The sequence below is a fragment of the Physcomitrium patens genome, chromosome 1 (genome assembly GCF_059467195.1).
Source record: "Physcomitrium patens ecotype Gransden chromosome 1, ASM5946719v1, whole genome shotgun sequence".
In the NCBI taxonomy this organism is placed as follows: Eukaryota; Viridiplantae; Streptophyta; class Bryopsida; order Funariales; family Funariaceae; genus Physcomitrium; species Physcomitrium patens.
This window is the reverse complement of record NC_143410.1, coordinates 3307444-3313318: the sequence shown is the minus strand read 5'-3', so window position 1 is coordinate 3313318 and position 5875 is coordinate 3307444.

The window sequence follows — 5875 nt, the reverse complement described above, 5'->3', positions numbered from 1 at the left end:
ATATCTATTTTTAGAATCTTGAAAAGAATCCACTAAAATCTTGATATAAATTGAGTTCCCCTATCTAATATAATATCCTTGGATAATCGATGATAGCGATAGATATTGTCAAAAAAGATCTTAGTTGTTTCTTCACCTGTGATAGATTTTGTACATGATACAAAATATGTCGTCTTGATAAAATGATCTATTATCATGAATATAGAGTCATAAGAACCTAAGATTGGAAGATCCGTGATGAAATCTATAGAAACAAAAGACCTCGGTTGTTTTGGAATGGATAATAGGTGAAAAAGTCTATAAAGTCGATAATGAGGAGTTTTTGATCTTGAGCAAACATCACAATATTGTACAAAAACTTTGACTACCTTCCATATTTGGGGCCAACAAAAATCCTTAGATATTAGTTCTAAAGTTTTATTGTACTCAAAATGTCTTGCTACTGGAAAATCATGACAAGCTTGAAAAACACGTAATTGAGTTTCATCTTCTAGAACATATAGGTGTATCTCGAATCATAATAGATTGTTTTTGAATTCAAACTTGGAAGTATCATGAAACTTTGAAGGAATTTTCTTGATATCACAAATAAGAGGATCAGAAGACATACTCGATTGATCTTGCTTAATGAAAGATGAATCAACAATTAGTATTGATTTCATTGCTCAAAGATGAAGATGCTTTAGCTTCAAGAGAATTGTGTATTGTTGATCAAAAGCTACATGACTTTCCTTTGGCATAAAGTAAAATCATTTAAAAAGTGCATCTGACAAACCTTGTTGTCTTTCCAATCAATAAGAGATCTTGAATTCGAATCTTGACAAAGACATATTCCAACAGATTTGGCGACAATTCAAAATATGTATTGACATAAAATATTCAAGGTTCTTGTGATTCATATATATAATGACTTGATTAGAAGCACCTTCTAGATAATAGTACCATTCTTCAAATGAATCCACGATTGCAAGAAGTTCTATGTCGTGGAACTTGTAGTTGATCTCGACTGCTAAAATTTTTTTGAAATGAAAAGCTATTGGATGAAGTTTATCATTTCTTTCTATTTGTGATAATACAACATCCAAAGCAAAATTTGATGTATCTATTTTCATAAAAAATAGCTTAAAAAAATTGATGCGATACAAAATTGATGTAGAGACAAAATCTATCTTCAAAGCTTCAAATGCTACTTCTGTTTCTTAATTCCATTGAAGTTTGTCTTTGCAAGTCAAACATGTAAGTGGAGCTGCAACTTGAGAGAAGTCTTTGATGAAGATCCGATAGTAGTTGGCAAATCCCAAGAAGCATTAGACATCTCTTACCGTTTTTGAGATCTTCCAATCCATAATAGCTTGAACTTTCTTAGGATCCATCATAAGTCCATCATTTGAAATAATGTATCTTAAGAACTCAACTTGAATAGTGTGAAATACACACTTTTCTATCTTGTCATAGAATCCCGCATCACTTAGTTTTTGTAATACTTGACAAACATAAAATTCATGTTCTTATATATTCTTAGAATAGATTAAGATGTCGTCTTAGTAACAGACAACAAAATCATCTAAAAACTTTCAAAAGACATCATTTATTAGATGTTGAACTACTTCTAGTGCATTTGTAAGTCCAAAAGACAAGACATTGTATTCAAAATGTCCATACCTTGTTAAAAATGCAATCTTCCATTCATCTCTTTTCTTGATGCATATCGGATTGATGCGTATTGAATAATATGCTTGATTCAACTGATCGAGGAGTCCAAATATCAAAGGTAGTGGTTACTTATTTTTTATAGTGATTTTTTTGAGTCCTCAATAATCAACACACATCCGCAATGACCCATCTTTTTTCTTCACAAATAAAATTGAAGCTCTTGCTGGAGATTTAGAATGGTGTATAAAGTTCTTGGCCAGATTTTCTTCAATATATTCCTTGAGTTCAACCAACTCATTTTGTAATAAACTATTCATTGGTCCAAATGGCAATTGTGCTCCTTCTTGAAGGTCAATGAAGCAGTGATAGAAATGATATTTTGGAAGAGTATCTGCATTCTTCTTTTCAAATACATCTTAAAAGTCTTGATATTGGCTTCAAATAGCACTTGAAGTCTTTCCACTAGTAGAAACAAGTTTAACTTAAATGACACAAGGTGATCATTTGTTTGCAGCATGTAAAAAAGCTCTTATATCTACAAATATAGGTTTAACTATACTAGACTTATAACTTTCTACTTAATTAACTATGCTCTTAGTTATACTTTCAAAAAAGATAAGACTACAAGAAATCTAATCTATTTTAGGATTATACTTTTCTAGCCATAATAAACCTAAAATGATTGGATTAGAGAGAGATCTAATAATATTAAATATTACAAAGCTACTATGACCACTAGTTGCTACTTCTATAGGAAGGATTTCATGAGTCACATCTTCTAAAGACAACAGACGACCATCTATGACTTCTACATGAATAGATTTAGTTTTCTTCACTAAAAATATGCTATGTCTTTTAGCAAATTCTTCATCTAAGAAACATATAGAGGCTCCTCAACCTAGCAAGGTAGAGGCTTTGTGATATTTAGGTCATAAAATAATATTTAACATAAAACATGGAAAGGGTTCTGATGAGGGGATAGGACCTTCAGTAGGTGTTGTATGAGGTTCCAATGACACGGTCTCTATTATAGCCGGATAAAATCGTTTTTTGACATACTATCTTCTTTGATTGCCGTACTCTTTATTTTATGGTTGTGTCACTTCTTTGGGCAATGTTGACTAATGTGCTTAGGTTCTCAATAATATAAATACGATCCTTCCTGACAATGACAAGTCTTTTTTTGCTTAGTAAGAGGTTTGAAACATACTGCATCAATTTACATATCCTCTATTTCCAAATGCATGTGTTGAAGAGATGGTGGTGTTGCCATTGAATTATAGTAACGTCGAGGTCCACTTGTACAATTCTCAGATCGAAATTCAAAAAGATGATTGTCGCACTTCACAGCAAAGTCAATTACTTGACTCAATTTTTGAAGATCAGGTAAGTTGAGCATTAATTTTTTTACCTCATATTGTAATCCATAGAGAAATTGACAAATAAGTGCAACATCATCCTACTTGATATCAATTACAAGTTATCAAAATTGTGAAACATACAATGTTACTGATCAATTGCCTTGTGTCACGGACACAAAATACAGACTTAAAATCTAACAAGAAGTTCAAGAAGAAGTGGCAGAACTAGATTAAACAGATGAGTACAAGAACAACACCAGAAAGGTGAGCTAGAACTACAAGAGATGTGTTGTCGAGATTGAAGAACTCTTCAGCCTCGATCCCTATATATACTCCTACTTAGGAAGCTTCTCGAGCTATTTCTATTAATTAGGAAGCTTCTAGAAGGTTCCAGAGGCTTCCTTTTTAGAAGGTTCTAGAAACTTCTCAAGCTACTTCTATTGCCTAGGAAGCTTCTAGAAAGTTCGAGGGGATTCCTTTCTAGAAGCTTCTAGAAACTTCTCTTCTAGAAGGTTCCAGAGACTTCTTTTCTAGAAGCTTCTAGAAACTTCTCTCTAAAAGGTTCCAGAGGCTTCTCTTCTAGAAGGTTCCAAAGGCTTGTTTTCTAGAAGGTTCTAGAAACTTCTCTCTAGAAAGTTCTAAGGAATATGTCCCTAACATCACCCCCTCCTTTAGCTTCGAGGTCTCTGAGAAGCAATGTTGTTGATGAATACCAACGCAAGAAAATGAAGATCTGTCGCATAACTTCTGCTATGAACTCCAACTGTTGAGGCAAGTGGTTCATCGACCCTTGAAGCCAACGGTAGTGGCCCACGCCTTCGACTTCTGACCAAGTATGAACTTCCATGTCCTCATTGTGAAATTGTCCTACAAACACGCTTTCTGGTTGACCATCGTAAGCAGGCTCGATCTCAAATACGATCACCAGTGATCGGTTATTCGGTATCCTCCGTTGTCGTCATGGTACATGTAATTCTTCATCTCGAGGTCGCCTTTGTGAGCTACTTGGTTGCGATACTTTGACTGGCATAGTATCTATCTCTTGGCTATCTATATCAAAAGACCAAACTACGATCTATCTTAGAGAAAATAACTACATCAACTATGAATTTTGCTGGTGCTCTCCCCTTTTCTTATATTGTTGGGAGAACAAGCTTCAGAAAAAAGCTATCATCGAATTGATTTAGGTTTATCGGGATGTCGATGATGAAACTCCTGTACCTTTTGTGGCGCATTCGCAAGATTTTCAGCTGGCTCCCACGTTCGCTCATTAATGTCATAGCCGCACCAATGAACAAGATATTCTAACTTTCCCCACCTTCGCCGTGAATCCAATACCTTTTCAACCTCGTATTCTTCGTGGTTCTCGATTTCAATACTAGGTGGCGGATACTAGACTCTTCCAGGAAAAGATGACTCTCGATAAGGTTCCAACAGAGAAACATGAAAGACTGGATGTACCTTCATAGAAGCCGATAACTCCAGCCGGTATGCCACTGGATTAATTTGCTTCTGGATGATAAATGGTCCCAATCTTCAATAGTCCAACTTATCACATGGTCGCTTAGTCTTGATATTTCGTCGAAGAAGCTAGGCTTTGTCTCCTACTTTGAAAGTAGGTACTGGATTCCGAAATCTATTTGCAGACGTCTTATAGGATTCTTGAGCGGATTGTAATTGAAGCTTCAACATAGTTTGAAGCTCTGATAGTTGCTTCACAAATCCTTCAGCTGTTGGATTGTTATTTATTGACGAACTCAATAAATCAAGCTTCAGATGATACCCATAGTTAGAAAAGAATGGTGTTTGTTGAGTCGATGCATGGAGGGTGTTGTTATATGCAAACTCGACTAGCGGTAGATATGCAGTCCAATCGTCTTGTTTATAGTTGATGCTACATCGTAAGTACTGCTCCAAGACTTGGTTCACCTATTCCGTTTGGCCATCAGTTTGAAGATGAAAAGCTGAAGAAAGCTTGATATCCACCTTCAATATCCCAAAGATAGATCTCCAAAACTTTGACACGAACTGGGTACCTCGATCTGATATGATATCATCTGGTAGTCCATGATATCGATACACATTATCGAGAAAGAGTCTTGCTGTGACTTTACTGGACGATGTCTTCTTACAAAGAACAAAGTGTGCCATCTTCGTAAGCCGATCTACCACGACAAAGATGCTGTCAAATGAGTTTGATGATGGCAAGTCCGTGATGAAGTCCATAGAAATTGAAGACCATGGTCGACGTGGAATTGGCAATGGCTGTAGAAGTCCATAAGGGCGATGCCGAGGATTCTTAGATCTTGAACAAATGTCACAAGAGAGGACAAAATCTTTCACATCCTTCCACATTTGGGGCCACCAAAAATCTCGGGAAATAACCTCCAAGGTCTTGTTGAATCCAAAATGTCCCGTAGCTGGAAAATCATAGCGAGATTAAAGAACTCGGAGTCGTGCTAGTCCTTTTAGAATGTACAATCGCTCTTCAAAGTATAAAAGATCTTCCTCCACCTTGAACTTGTCGTCATTGGTATGTTGCTTGATATCAATGGCTACTGAATCTTTAATGGCCATAGCACATACCTGGTTTAGGAAATCAGCATCAAATGATACAATAGTAGCACAAAGTTGAAATCTCTCTGGCTTCAATAACGTTGTACATTGTTGATGAAACGCTGCTTCTCCAGCCTTTGGTGCAAGATACGATCTCCTTGATAAAGCATCGGATAGTCCTTGCTGCCTTCCAGGTCGATAAGTGATAACAAAATCGAATCTAGATAGCGACATATTCCACCAAGCTTGACGCCGATTTAAAACTCGAGCCGTCATGAAATACTCCAAATTCTTGTGATCCATAT